The sequence below is a fragment of the Condylura cristata genome, unplaced genomic scaffold (genome assembly GCF_000260355.1).
Source record: "Condylura cristata isolate star-nosed mole 26May11 unplaced genomic scaffold, ConCri1.0 scaffold00006, whole genome shotgun sequence".
In the NCBI taxonomy this organism is placed as follows: Eukaryota; Metazoa; Chordata; class Mammalia; order Eulipotyphla; family Talpidae; genus Condylura; species Condylura cristata.
Genome location: NW_004567107.1, coordinates 27,239,612 through 27,255,896, shown reverse-complemented (window position 1 = coordinate 27,255,896; position 16,285 = coordinate 27,239,612).

Sequence of the window (16,285 nt, the reverse complement as noted above, 5' to 3'; positions counted from 1 at the left end):
TAAAAAAAAAATTTAAAAAAGAAATTACATAATTCTTCCAACAGTTGTCCCTGAAAACTAAATTAGTTTACACCATTATTCCTTGTCACTATCCACCCATTGCCCCTGATAAGAAAATTCCTTGCAACTAATGTAGAGACTTGGTCCCTTCATACAATGGTCCTTGCAGATTGGACCAGGAATGAACACCTAACCCAAGAACACCCACTTCATAAGCTTGTCAGAAAAATACGACATGTCCTAGACTAAGCAACCTGTGAACCCGGGAAAATTGGAAATACTGATCTTTGCATGGAAACTAGAAGTTGCTGGGGCGAGTAAACTATATACAAGCAGAGCAGCCTATGCACAGATGATTGGATAGAGCAGGACCCCCACGAAGCTACTGAGAGCTAATGGCACTCTGGCTCATGAGAACCTGGCTCCTGGGTCCTAGCCCGTTAGCCCGTCCTCACCACTTTCCCAGCTCCAATTCCAGACCTAGTTCATGTTCACCATTTATTTGCATTATTTGCCTCAGAAAACAACCAGCAGACTTATCAGAACACAACAGATCAGTGATTTCAATCTATGATTCTTAACATATCAAGTTGGCAACATTTGAAAATGATTAACAGGCTGGGGACAATCAGTGTGTGTGTACTTGTGGGAGGAGCCAGCCCATGGGGAGAGGGGAAATGGAGGTGGGAAGAAATCACTGGGGAGAGCAGGGCCTTCAGAGTGAGGTTACAGGCTGAGTCTCCCCATCTTGGGCTAGTCTCCTGGTATCACCCGGTGGCAGGGATAGAGCCCTCAACATTTCCCTGAGGCCCCATATTTGGGTGGTCTTGGATGCTCCTTTCTCCATGACTCTCTCAAGTCCTCTCTATCTTGGAAAATGAACCATTTAGAAAGTCCGAAGTGAAGTTATTGTAGGTCTCCTGGGAGTACAACAGTAAACTATGACCTTCAATAAACAACCATCAACTTACCTTATCCTTTTTGCTGATTTTCTCCCCCAAATGGTGACATTCAGAACATTTGGTCTATCTTAATGATGATGTCCACAGAGACTAAATGAAATGAGGACAGTCTTCCATTCCAATGTCGGGGTCACCACCACACAGTCACATCTTCTTCTCATTGGCAAAGAGGCTAACGAAGACTTCCCATTGTGTAAAAGCTCTCTGATGGTGAAGAACCAAAGGACTGCAGGAGCGAACCCTTTCTCGAGAACTAGCTGGTTTCTCCAAGTGTTGGTCTTTATTCAACAACCCTGGGACAACTAAACCAGTTAGTCTTTTGTCCCGTTCTGCCAAAACAGGGCTGCAGCACAATTGCAAGATCGCTCAGGCTCAGAGAACAAAAATAGCGTTTATTTAACAAACACGGGAAGCAAAGATTTCTCAAGGCCACAGGTTGCTGGCTATCTCACTCCAGGTAGTGTCCACAAGGTAGAAGAGCCCTAAATAAAAGGTCAGTTCACCCAAGATGGTGTTACCCTTTCAGAGAGGCCCTGGAGCGCATGGCACACCACTAGCAAGCAGCAGCTCCAACTCACAGCAGCCGGAGGCGCTCACAGGCAGGGCCGCTGAGATGGTGCCGCCGCAGTCACAGCCACGGTCTGAAGATCGGGATGGGCAGGCCCACTCGCTGGGCCAGACGGCAACAGAGGCCGCAGCACCAAAAGGCGATGCCACCATCCATTATCATCTCTCAGAGGTGACCCTGACACAGAGTGCCTGTCACCCAACTATAGTATTGGACAGCATTGGCCATTAGTGTCCATCACTACCATAACCAGCATTACAGCTTTTTGTGAGTTGTTGGCCCACACCAACAGCAAACAGCTTTTTGATGTCCGAGGCCGTCCAGAGGCAGGCAGTGGCCAGGCTTCTGCAACGCCCCGGCCTCTGCTTCTCTTCTTGCTTTGGAGGTCAGCTACTGGATGCTTTTACGAGCCAGCAAGTGGTCAGTCCACGCCGGCAAGTCCATGGAGTACAAACAAGCAAATTCAGAGGACCCCAAAGCAAGCCCAAGTAAGTCCCAGCCCGAGTCAAAGCGTATCCGGCCAGAGCAAGTCTCGGAACACGCAAGCGCTCAGCCGTGCAGGCAGTCCGGGTAGTTCACCGGGAAGCAGCCGGAGAAGCCAAGAAGTGCGCACGCGCGTGTTCTCAAGCCACAAGCCGCCAGCGAGGCCTCATCTCTGCTTTCAGGCTTCTGCTCCCAGCGGCCTGATTGGTCCGGTTTCAATCTTACGGCTGATTGGACCATTACCGTCACTTGATGGCTCCAGTCCACGTTCCAGGCACCAGATCCTCAGCTCTCGCTACCATCTGCGGCTGGAGAGCCAAAGATGGGGCTGGGCCCTTGGGACTCCGGGGTCTGCAGGCCCTCGGTGGTTTGCTAGGAGAACCTCCGTCATCCATCTTTATTTTGGCCTGCTCCAGCAGCCTGAGCCCCAGTGGGTCACTCGCTGGTGGCAAGAAGTGTTCTGGGACCAAAAGCCAGAAGCCCAAGGCGACTCCGGTTTCCCTGCCCCAGTATCTGTGGAGTCCACCACTATTGTGTTGAATTATTTTGCACGACAAAGCCCACTATGTTGTTGAGATTCTACTGCAACTGCTGAGTAGTTCCTGGGAAGTTTGAGTAATGCCCGTTTTCGTTTCTCGAACTCTATATGCACTTGTTTCTTCATGGAAATTTTAACATGTGCAAGGTTTCATTTTGTAATTGTCAGATGTTCAGATGTTCTTTTGTTATCTGTAAGAAAGACAAGTTCTTTTTCCTCTGTTTGCCTGCTGAACACGCGAATGCGCACACACGCAAAACTATCCTCCCAGCTAGTGGCAAAGCACAGAACATTTTTCCTTTGGTTTTCATCTTCCTTCTCCCTTTGAATGTAGACCAAGCGTGAAAATATTCCAGCCAAAGGAACAATTTCTCCCAAAGCTGTGATGCAAATGAGCAGGGGGTAGTAATGATGTACACCTGGCTTCACTGCTGACCGCTCTCACTCGCTGGGAGGCGAATGCTGGTCTGGGAGGCACCTGCACTTCATTGGCACCTCCCTCAGCTGCCTCGGGCTTCACTTCCCACCCTTCCAAGCAGATGAAAACATTCCCTCCCTCCTAGGCAATGTTGTAGAAAGAGTAGATACAAGCTATTGTGTGTGATTTCTGGTCTCAGGCACGATTCTGCAACCATCCCCCGGGGGGTGGGTTTGTCATCAGTTCAGGCAGCTTGACAGGGAATCTTGGTGTCTTTGGCATCATCCCCAGAGGTTAGAGATAAGCCAGCAGGGAGAGAGCAACTTCACCCCCTACACACCCCCCAAAACCCTGCAACCTCTTTCCTCTCATAGCTGTTCTCTGACGCTGTCCACTGCCCTCCACGCATGGTCCTCTGCCGTCCAACCCTTCTATGCTCAGTCCCTGCTAGGAGGCACCCACGCGTGCACACCCATACCACACTGCAGGTGGTTCCACCAGGCGTGCATGTAAAGCCACCGGTGTCAATCATTGATGCTAATGATGGGAGAGCAGACTTCAAGACCTCTGAGGTGAAAAAATATTAGAATGGAAGTATGAAATATACTTTAAGAGTCTTCTTTGCTCCACACTCAGTAGCAAGTATTTTCCTACTTATTTCCTCCAAAATACCAAATGCAAAATATTGCATGCATCTATGTCCATTTATTCTCATAGCAATGTACACACACTTCCTACAAACAGTTTCACATAAGGAGATATTAGACTACATTTCGAGGACTATACATGATATGCTTGCAGGTTGCCCCAGGACAATCTCCCAGCTGGGCTGTGTGTTCTTGGGAGCTACCAGGAGCTCTGGGCTCCAGATTCGCAGGGGCGAAATGAATGAACCCTTCTGGCCCTCCCCTTTTCTTGCCGTCTATCAGCCCTTCTGACAAAGAAAGAGGGCACAGGACAGCTCACGCTGGCCCCTCTACCCCATGAGAACCTGATCATGGGACCCACTTCCTACTTCTTTTTACTTTCTCCTCTCATAAATGCTTGTTTTCTCAGAATTTCCTCAAACCTCTTCTGTTACAGGGCACCCCAGTGTGAACTGGGCCGCCTGTCTGTGGGGCCTCACCCACATGCTTAAAATTCAGTTATACTGCAGGCAAACACAAAAGGGTAATACAGGGGAAAAGAAAAGGAACAACCCAGGGAAAGATGGAGAGCTGTTTCCAGAGAGAGTGAGAGAAAATTTTTTTGAATGCAGTATGTCCTCAGCAAAATAAAATATAATGCAATAAGTTGGAAGCATAGAGAGTGGAAAATAAAATTCACTCTCTCTCTCTGAACCCCATTCCACAGAGGTAGTAGCTACTCTCTTAAGCATTTCTCTTTTAAACTGTCGGTTACAATCATCCCTCCAAAGCTTATCCTTGACAGCAGGTCTTCATTAGCCAAGGACAATGGGCACCAGAAAAAAAGCCACTTAAAGAGATTCCACTTAAAATGGAGATCAAAATTTCACAGTTAATGGTGATTAGGAGATTATCTTGAAAACAGAAACTAAAATTATAAAAAGAAATGCATTTTTATTTAATAAAACTTATCCTATAATGGCAACTGTGCATTAATTCTTAGAAGATTAAAGAGTAAGTCAAGCATTTTAAAGGGTTTAGGGAGCAATTTTTCAGACAAAATCATACCATAACAGGATATAACATCTTTCATTACATATTTGACTTTCATGGTTCAAGCATAGAATGGTCATTTTTGCAAAAGCCTTTGACAACTTCATAAGTGTTCTCAAGGGCTTCATTTCTTCTGTCATATTCAAATCCATTTCCTTCAAATGATTGTAGTGTTGTCATCTGTTAATATATTCCCTTCTCAGTTGTAAACTGGCCTTCCTCGTGAAAAGTGAAGAAAACTGCAAATGTCAAGAAGGATGTCTTAATAGGAACTAATTTTATCAATACTCATATTTTTTAATAGATGCATATAAAACTGGTGGAATAGATACTCAGATAACACTATGCCTCCATTTCTTAATTTATCAACACTGGACAACATCTATTGACGTTCCCACTATGGAAGATGGAAATGTGTAGCCCTTCACTGCCTTCTGCTTCTGCATGCCCTGTGGTGCTTGCTTTTGTGGGATAAGCTTAGTTTTTCTGGGTTTGCCTTTATGCTTTGAAATATACTGAATATATTATACATATACTTAAATATACATAATACACAAACTGACATATACTTAAACTTTGGATTTTCTGATCCAGAAACATCTCCCTGGACTTAAGCCAGCAGCGGAGCTTTCCCAGGTGACCAAAGAGACCAGACCAAGCATGAGCAGCACAGCTCATGACTGTACAGGGGCCACTCCCCCACCCGGGGCAACCCCCCACCCCGGACCCCCACACAGGTGTGACAATCCCACCACCACCTGCACCTGGGGAAGACAGTCCTGTGCTTCAAGACAGGTGAAATGGAAGTTGATTCAATCTGGTCTTTAGACTTAGTCTGTTCTCAGCTCCAGGAGGTAACTGAGGTAGCTGACTCTGCCAAAAGCATACATTCATGTATATCAGAGGAAAGCAGCTTTGATCAGGATATTTTTTAAAAAATAGGAGCTAATACTGAGGATGAAATTCAAACCAATAAACCTATCCTATATAGTGAATTAAGCCTAAAATCTAAAAGAACAGCAACCTCCATGGCAACAGTTCCCAAAGCTGGTGACATATCCCAGCCACTTAAGGAGACTGATTTCTGGCCCTTTCATTAGAAATCCAGATTTCTGATCCTTTTGGGGCCACTGCAGTCCAAGGCCTTGGAAAGGCATGTAGGGTCAACGTCTGGAGAGGTGGTCGTTTGTCCTGACTAAGCCATAAGCTCGAGGAAGTAAAAGGATGAGAGCAAAAAAAGAGGGAAGTCATGTTTAGTGTGTGCCTTTCCCCACCAAGCACTGGGTCAGGCTTTCAACATATACTCCATTTAATCCTCATAATACCCCCCATGAAATGTACTATTCCCATTTCACAGATGATAAAACTGAGGCTCAATGAGGTCAGATTACCCATTTAGCTTATGAATGGTAAAATCAAGATTTGAGCCCAAATAGCTTGAGTAAACAACATGATTTCTGTCTACAGAAGTAGAGAAAAGGACTGAATTGCCCTATTCCCCAGAACCTCAGACCACACCTTTAAGAGGAAATAAAGTCAATTAAGTTCATAAGGAGCTGGGGTCTAGTCCAACAGAAATGTATCCTGATCAGAAAAGGAAAGGCACCAGTATGTTCTGGCCCAGACGATAAACCACATGAGGACACATCGAGAAGGTGGCCATTTGCAAGTCAAGGAAGGAGAAGTATCAAGAGAAACATCAAATCTCCCAACACTGTGACCTTAAACTGCCAGCCTCCAGAGGCATAAGAAAATAAATATTTGCATTCTCACCAGAAGTGCAGGATGGTTCTCTTTTGTCCGCATCCTCACCAATATCTGTTGTTTTCGATATGGGACATTCTCACATGTGTAAGATGGCATCTTATTGTAAACTGATCCAACCCCTATGGAAAGCAGCATGGAGATGCCTCAAAATAGTAAACAAGCATCTGCCACTTGACCCAGTCCTTCTACTCCTAGGCGTCGATCCCAAAAATTCAAAAACACTACTTCTAAAGGAAACTTGCACTCCCATGTTTACTGCAGATACTGTTTATAGGTAAACTACAGAAACAACCTAAGTGCCTGAGAACAGATGAGAGTATCAAGATGTGGTACATATGCACAGTGGAATACTACTCAGCAATCAAAAAAGATTAAACGCATGCCATTTGTGGCAACATGGATGGAGTTTGAATGGATAATGCTAAGCAAAGTAAGTTGGAAAGAGAAAAAGAAATACTAGCTTGTATCACTGATATGGAAAATATAAATTAATTAAATTTATAGTCAAATGAAGACATGCTTGAAGCCAACCCTTGATAGCTGACTACAGAATTGAAACACTAAGGGTGGGGGGAAAGGAAAGAGGGAGGCATATTGGTCTATGGTGGTAGAGTATGAGTCTTTGGTGGTGGTGGCGAGTTGGTAGTGTATAACAATGATAGTAATATCTGATGGGGGTACCCCAATGTCGCCTCAGTTAAAAATCAATTACCTAACTAATTAATTAATTTAAAAAAGAAAAAGAAAATTCTGGTGTTTAAACCCCTACTCTGTGATATTTTGTTATGGCAGCTTCAGGAAATTAAGAGAGGAAGAAACGGAAATAGAAAGGAGAAAGAAAACAAAGAGGAACAAGAAAGGAGAAAATGTTCATGGTTTCTCTAGGGATCAGGGAGGAGCTTGCAATCACAGTCAGTGGAAGAATGAGATCAGTGAAAAAAAAAATCTGAGGAAACCCCCCTTAAAAAATGACAGGGAGGCCCTCCCTGGTGGTGCAGCGGGTTAAAGCGCAGCACTGAGAAGCTTGAGCCACTTCCGCATGAGTTCAATTCCCGCCTGCCCCGAAGGAGGTCCACATGGCTCAGCAGACCTCTCCTGACCCGCCCTTTGCTCCCCTTAGCAGTGTACTTCGTCGATCTGCCTGTTCTGATCCCCTTTCTGTCTCTGGTGAATCCTCTCACCCTCTGCATCTCTGGCCTGTACCCCAGTTCTATATGAATAAATAAATAAATCTTTAAAAAAAAATAAAAAAAATAATAAATGACAGGGATGCCTCCAGAAGGAGCTGTGTAGATACAACTCTGCAAACACAATTCTTCCCCCCAAGTGTCTGCTGACCCCCACAAGGAGTAGTGTTTTGCTAACCACTTCTGCGCTCCACTTGACACAGTGCCTCCAAGGGAGATGTCAAAAGAGTCATCTTGAACTCCCACAAAAATACTTGGACCGTCTTTTTCGAATGGGTTCCCACATTTAGGAGTAGCTCAGAGAGATAAGTGTTTCTTGATCTTGGAGTTCTGTTTTTTCTACCCTCACTGACTTCAAAACTCCAGAGAAGTTTAAAGAAGTGAATTGAAAATCAGCTCCTTTGTCTCCAAAAGTGGATTCTGCAAAGCAGAGGTAGTATGTGTTGATGACTGGTGTGACAGCTCATAGCATGTCATCTGGGGTGAGGCCCAGGCTGGGGGCCAAGACACCTGCCAATATGTGTTCACAGCAGCTGCTTAGATCTTGCTTTATTGTCACCTGATGGTTAAGGGAGCAGGAGTTGAAAGATACACAATCCAAAGAAGTAAAGGGTTGAGAAAGCAACCTCTTCCAAGATACAGCAAATTCCAGCCCACAGAAAAGTGTTGTTAGTGTTGGAAAGAAGGAGGGTGGTTTTTTTTGTTTTTTTGTTTTTTTTCTTGTTTTTGTTTTGTTCTTTGGCTTTATTTTAGAGATTCTGAGCTCTCTGATGACGTGGGATCATCCTTTGCTCTATTGGTTTTTGTCTGTCACTGTATTTTTCCCCCTGAGAACTAAGACAGCCACATTTCTCTCACTCCCTAACTTCAAAGAAGGGCACATACCAGGAAAAACACATTACAGGGAAAAGGCACACTTGCCTTTGTTTCTTGAGGAACATGGTGTCCTTGAGAGAATGTCTGAGTTTGGAAGCCTAAAAAGCAGACACTGAGACAAGACTGTGAGGTACGTAGTTATTTGGGATTCAATGGCCGTAGGCATTGGGTAAGTATAGAAGGGAGGGAGTTGAGAGCTTCAGTGTGAGCAAGTAGAGTTCACATGTGCAGTGGAACTGTGGGAGATGTATATAATGGCTCTGAGTTATCCCTATTGAAAGAGGAAGTGTTTGGGGCATTTATCCACCAAATATGATCCATCCCTGGTTGAGGGCAGCTCCTGGAGAGTGACAAGGGCCAGGCTTTTAACTCCATGTGGGTTATATAACGTATATTTCTTCCATCCATAGAAGAATGTTTTTTTAATCTACTTATATATTCCTCAAATCTTAATTCAAGGTTACCCCCAATTGTTTGTTTTTGCAGTTATTGCCCTTGCCATGGGGGCTGAATTTTCAAAACAATCCTTATCATTTGAGTTATGAAATATGTTGTTGGTGTTTTCATCTATATATTTCACTGTTGTTGGTCTTACATCTAAGATTCAAATCCATTTTAAGTTTATTTTTATGTATGGAGTTAGAGAATGATCCACTTCACCCTTTGACATGTGACTTTCCAGTTTTCAAAAGAGGAAATTTCAACGCCAAAGCCTCCTGGGAGAATTTCGACTCTAATGCCTGAGAGAAAAGATGCTAACCCGACATGACTTGCCCCAATACCACAGTCAGATGAGACCTTCGGTTGTTAGCCAAGCATACCCACACTCTTCTTGCCCATGATCCTGTCCTATCTAAATCTGACTCATTCTTCAAAGCCCACCTCAAATGCCTCCTCCGTGAAGCCACACCAGAATAAAGTGAAATCTTCCTTCAGGGCAGCTCCACACTGTAGCTGTTTCTGTCAGGCACTCGCCCTCTCTGTCTCACATCCTGAGAAGTGGTCATCAGGGCTCATGCCCCAAGCCTGCCTGTACCACCACCCCCCACCTCCTCCGTGATGGGATTTGGCCTGATGCTCAGTGGATTCAAAAACACTTTTTCCAAAAGCGCACCGTAGGGGGGCCGATGATGCCGATGATTTAAAAACATTGCTGGGATGTGTCTGCTGGCAAAACGCGTCTCTGGAAAGTTTATCCGCCTTTGAACACAACCCCAGTGCTGGCCAGGCCCCAGCTGGCAAGCTCTGGCGAGCAAGTGGACAAGCTGGACGTGGTCACTTATACAATCCAGGCCCCTCTTCCCACCCACGGCTTCTTAAATATCATGCTCTGAAACAAGGAGCCTCAGCCTCCAACAGACATCACCCCCAGAGCTCCGGAAGTCTTGTACTCAAAGTTCTTGGTTTTTTTTATTTTTTTTTTTAAGATTTATTTATTTGTGCATACAGAACTGGGGTACAGGCCAGAGGCTCAGGGGTGGTGAGAGGCTTCACCAGAGACAGAGTGGGGAGCAGAACAGGCAGATCGAAGAAGTACACTGCTGAGGGGAGCAGCGGGCGGGTCAGGAGAGGTCTGCCACGCCATGTGGTCACCTCCAGGGCAGGCGGGAATCGAACTCATGCGGAAGCGGCTTTAGATTCTCAGTGCTGTGCTTTAACCCGCTGCGCCATCAGGGAGGGCCCAAAGTTCTTGTTTTTACACGTCTGTGCTGGGTTCTGTGGAGTCTTGGAGAGCTTGTGCAGACCGGTGTGCTCTAGCTGCCTTTCCTTTTTTCCCAGCTTTATTGAGGGTCAATGGACAAATAAAACTGTAAAAAGTTAAAAGTGTACATCAGGATAATCTGCTACATGTTACATTCAGAAAGGAATCTTCCCATGTATTAAATTTGCTTTTTGACCAAGATGAATAAGTGATACTTGGGGGCCAAATTCAGACCAGCACCTGTGCTCACTAGAACACAGTCTCACCCACTCATTGCATCTTGCCTGTAGCTGTTTTCCCCTCCAATGGCAGAGGGCGACAGAGATCATATAGCCTGAAAGACCTGATAGTCACTGTGTGGCCCTTTCCATAAAAAGTTTGCCACCCTTACCCATAGACTCTCATAGGTGAACTCACCCTCCCCCAGACTGCAGCTGGAGACCCGGGAGGGGACTCCCAGTTGGTAGGTCCTAATTCTTAGCCTGAGACCCAGCCCACAGGAGAGTTTTCAAAAGGCCAACAGGAGTGTCTCTCTATGGGAACAAAGGCACACCAAGAAATAGATTGTTGGAACCATCAGGTCTCCTCCTGTAGAAATACAGTGGCAGGAGAACAATGGGGACCACACCAATATAAGACAAAAATAATTTAATATGTTTTTTAATTCTGAATAGGAAAATAAGAAATGAACAAGTACCTTTCCTTGCTTCAGTTAAGACTTTGAATTGGAATTTCATTGAAGGAAACATCAGAGAAATTAAAAAGGGTTTGTGGGCTGTGGGAGAGAATCAGAAGCTAGTGCGAGCTGCCCTGAGACCCAGGGCTCTCTGGCCCCTCAGGTACGGTGGAGCACAGGGGTCTGCCCACCCAAAAGCTGGGTCCCTGACAAAAGACTCAGGTGCACCTTTCAGATCCTGATTCTCTGGGTCCTTTCTCCCCTTAAGTCAAAAGGACATTGCAGCTTCAGAGCCCCTCCGTGGGACCGGCAGACTCCCCTTTCACAGAGCGTCCAGCAGGTATGCTTCACAGGGACACCTTCAGTCTCTCCTACCTGTAGGACAGAGGTGTCCCCAGCCGGAGCCCAGAGCATGTCCAGAGGGTTTCTCTCCTGGGGCACCAACATGTAGCCTTTTTGGTAGGAAGGAAACCTGGAGGATGCTAATCCATAGGCTTCAAAATACTGACCCTCAAGAACAAATCTGTAACCTCAAGTAAATCACTTAAATTGACTAAGCCTTGTTTTTCTTTTCTGGAAATGTAATAATAATACCAACTGCCTGAAGTTAAAGGACCTGTGTGAGGCCCTCACTGGAGTGCCCGGCGCACAGGCTGAAGAGGCTCTGGACATATGGAGACAGAGGGCAGGAGCCATTTCTCCCCTCAGAGCAGACCTTAGAAAGGGACCTGTCTTCTTCCTTTTTTCCTTTTTCCCTCAAGTTACTCTTTATTTTCTACATAGAAATTTCTTTCCCTTTTTATTCCAGGCTCAAGGCAGTAAAGACTAAGAAATCTATTTGTAAATTAAATTTATTTTTGAATTATATTGCATATAAACTTGCAGCACACCCTGACATCTCTGCTTCCTTTCTTATTTCAAACCAATGTTGCCCCATCATGGATGTGCCTCGAAAATATTTGACTAAGTAAAAGAAGTCAGACAGAAGACACTGAATATTGTCAGACATCATTTCCACGAAATGTCTAGAAAAGACAAATCGACACAGACTGACTAGTAGTTGCCTGAAGGGTGAGAAGGGAGAGCTGAGAATTAAAGGTACATGTTCATGGGTGATCGTCCTGGGGGGACAGAAATGTCATAAACGTGCTATGTGGTGACAGTTACACAACTTGGTAAGCTGACTTTTAAAAAATTCATTGAATCTAGACTTGACATGGTTGAATTATGTGCAAACTATGCCTCAATGAAATATTTTTTAATTACAGAATTCACAACCCTTTATATTAAAATCCTTTTTGTGTGACTCTGCATATGTAATTTAGAAAGGTGGACCACACCATGCTCATCTGATTTACATGAAAGACACAGAAACCTCAAAGGCAGAGCTGACACCCCCTGCCCCCAAAACCTATCCAGAAAACGTCTTAAGTCACAAATCTTCAGTCTGGACCCACCCGCCAGGTGTTCACATTTCTGCGGACTAGGTTCTAATTGATCAGGACTTAAATCTTCTCCTCTCTTCCTCAGACTCTCCTCCCAGGGAATGAGGGGCAGACAGAAGCATCTGAGGTGCCCCCAGGTCAAGGGCCCCTCATTCCACACTACCCATCACCAAACACGTATGCAGTAAGAGCTCTGTGTGTGGAGCTGAAGAGAAAAGTGGGGTGTTTGTATTTCATTTGAGAAGCATTCCTGGCCCATTGCCCAAGCACCTCCAAGTTGAGCAGCTGGCTAAACACAGCCCCAGTGAGTCAAATTTGTGTTTGCAGGGGGAAACAAATAATTAAAGCAGATCAAAGTCTTGATGTGATAATTAGAAACAGCTCATGGCTGTTCAGACGCTGCTGAGGGTCTCTACTCCAAGGCTGGAGACAGAGCCAAAGGCACTGTTTTAAATCTGTCCTCACTCCCAACCCTCACCCTTTGGGTTGACTTTTATTTTTCTGCTGGAGGGTGGTGGGGCGTTGACGTTTCTGCTTGCCATATTTGTGACCAGAAGATACACTCCCTCTTTCTCAGCCTGCTGGCCTCTGCACAACCCCTCAGACATCCTCAGTACCACATCCTGCGAAGCTGCTCCCTTGGGCTCTTTCACAGCTGCTGCAGCCCTTCCTCCATCTGTTTTGTTCCATTGCAGGGGTGAGGTGGGGGGGCCACCGTCTCTAGGACGAATGGCAGCTCCATGAGGGCAGTGCCTGCGTCTCACAGCCCCACGCCTTGCACTGCCCCTGTGCCCCGGGGCCCAGGTGTCCACAGGGAGCTCTCACACACTTGTGTGCACGCATGGCCTGTTCAGTCACTGGGGAAGGGCAGGGAAGGAGGCTGAGAAGAGGAACCCCAGGAGGTGAGGGGTGCCTCAGGAGAGACTAGCAAGAACAGTGCTATATTGTATATCACTCCCCACATTTCTGTCCTGGGCAGGCTGTCCAGGCAGCCTCACACCCCCTCCACCCCCCATGCCTGCAGGGCAGTTAGGAATGATGCTAAACCTGCAGGCCACCCCAGTCTTGGTCCTCCAAAGGCCTTACAACATGAAAACATTCTCTTCTGTCCCCCACCTTTGTCTTCCAATCACCAGTTTGCGCCCACGTCATTTCACAGCACCGCAGCATCACCCACCTGTTGCTTCTCCCCGGGAGCTGCAGAGTCCCCAAGATCAGCCCTTCCCCACGGTCTGCTTTCCAGGGCTCCCGAATGACCCTTGCCTCCTTCTGCTCTTCTGCACTCTAGTCATTCTCCAGGTGCCTGGTGCAACGCACGCAAGCACAGCGGCCTCACCGCACACCCCATCAGATTGCAGATGTAAGCCTTAGCTGGGGCCTCAGCGCTCACTGGTGAGTGTCCCAAGTCGCTGCTTGACATCCAAGACCTTCACCCTGCTGCCACCCCCTCCCTGCCTTCCAGCCACCCCAAACCACTTGTCCCCACCTTGCCCCTCCAGCCCCAGGCTTCTGCGTGTCTTTCCGCCTTCTCACCTGTCAGGCCGAGCCGTCCTTCCAGCTCCCTACCTTTGGTGCTCAGCTCACCAGGGGTGCTTCCCAACCTGTGATGTTGCCAGACTGGGTTGCTTGTCTTCACCTCCATCCAAACTGTAAGCTTCCTTAGGACAGAAACTGTTTTTGTTCCTCTCACCAAGCTTGCCCAAGGTGGCCACTATAATAGGCTTCAGTACTACTCCGGTAAAGCCAAAGATCAGGAGGTGGCTGCCATTGATCAGGGAGCCGTAGCTCACAGATCCCAAGAGGAGAAGGCACCCACATCCCAGTGGGAGAAACAGGGTTCACCTAGGTCAGTCCAGGTGTGGCTTTCATAGGGAGAAATGGGAGGAGAAAATCTGCAAGTGTAGGATTGGCTGCTTGGAGTAATCTCAGTGGGTTCTGGGCGTAGGGGCGAGTCCTGCTTGTCTGGCTCCTGGCCCTTGGGTGATGCGGTAGATGGAGAGTGACCCAAAGTGTGAGACTCCAGTAAGGGAAATAATTGGAGATGTATACTCCCAAATTGTGGGAGGCAACAGGGGGCGGCGGAGGCGAGGGGTGGGGGGAGGTCCTGCAAGCAGATTCAGGAACAGTATCAGGCTGTCCAGACTGGGTGCACCTGACATATTTGTATAAGGCCGATGTTAAAGCATCAACTTCACAGAAACTAGAAACACAGCTGACACAGGTGGTGCTTAAAAGAAGTAAAGAGAGGGCCCTCCCTGGTGGCACAGTGGGTTAAAGCACTGCATTACGAAGCTTAAGCCACTTCTGCATGAGTTCGATTCCCGCCTGCCACGGAGGAGTCCACATGGCGATGCAGACCTCTCCTGACCCGCCCGCTGCTCCCCTCATCAGTGCCTGTTCTGCTCCCCACTCTGTCTCTGATGAATCCTCTCACCCTCCGTATCTCTGGCCTGTACCCCAGTTCTATATGAATAAATAAATAAATCTTTAAAAAAAAAAAAGTAAAAAGAACAAACAAATGGGTGGATGGATGGGTGGTGGTTGGGCAGCTCCCCACCTAGGAGTTTTGGTTTGTCGAGAGATCACTAAAGAGGAGCATTTTCATTTGCTATCTTTTAGTTTTTTGCTATTTCAAATATAATAGAATTAGGATTTGTCTGTAAAACAATTCTTGGGAAAGCTTGAGAAATAACAAAAGTTTCCTCTCATAATCTAGTTGTGGCAGGTATACTTTATATCTACCATTTATTCACAATATTTGCTTCTCATTATATGTTTCTAAGCGGGGCAGGGTTGTGCTGTCACCATCCCAGTAAATGCAATCAAAATTGCAATTTTCCAGTTCTGAAGGGCTTACCTGTGCTGATAGAGTCGCAGATCTGGAACAAAATGTTCAAAGTCAGAGATAAAAGATGATTTGAGGAAAACGAGCCTCAGCATATTCAAAAACTTCAGAGACAGCTAACCTGAGCTTGACACCCATGTTCCCGAGGCCTCGGGCCCAAAACCTCTCTCTGCCTCTCCCTCTTCATTGGCAAAAGCTAAACTTCTGCCACCAATGAATGAATTCCTAGTGCTAAGATGTTTCTTAAAAAGAAACCACACTCCAGAAACAATGGAAATCCAGCTCTCAGATAGTTTCTAGAAATACCCCTGTCCTACATTACTGCTGTAAACTCAATCGGATGTGACAGTGAAGGCGGGGGTGGGGGGTTCAATTTTTTACATTGCCATTAGCAGTCTCGTTACAAAACACCTGCCAGCTTATATAATGTATATTAAGATAAATCAAAGAGAAAGTTTTATTTATAAGCTGGAATCCAGCAAACCAGCACCATTACTGAAATCTTGTTTTGGATGGTTTTGTTCTACCATTCGAAAAGCATCAGAGAACATTTGAGATGCTCGGGGGGACGAATGTGAGGTTGAGATTCCACTGCTCCCAGAAAGAAGGCCACAGGGGCTCATGTAACCTGGCCTTTAGCTGGAAGCTAATAAAAAGTGGGGAAATAAAACACATATTGCAGTCAGAGCAAGAGAAACGATATTCCATTAAGCAGGCCAGAAAGTTTATTGCCTATTTCTCAGGCCCCAGTTCATTAAGTGTTGCTGTTGAAAACCATGATGGTTTCAAGCTCTAAATGAAATGGAGTCTCCTGGCAATGAGAGGCTCGGGGAGCTTCAGACTTAACTTCTGTTTCATCCCCCTTTCCACCCTCCTGCCCCAGGCTTCAGAAATGGGACAACACTAAACAGGGACCAAAAAAGGACAGTCAGGTCGTCCAACTACAACAGCCCTGTACAAATGCAAAGGCCTGCCGGGCCTGGCCGGGCTGGACGGCCACCATACTGTGCTCCAGCCCCCAAGGCTGAATCACCCACAACATTGTGAGTTCACAGCTCATTTTCTTTGCGTTGGGCTGTGGCACCAGCACCACCCACTCACGAGGAGGCCTTGCCACCTTAAAAAAATACCATTCCTGG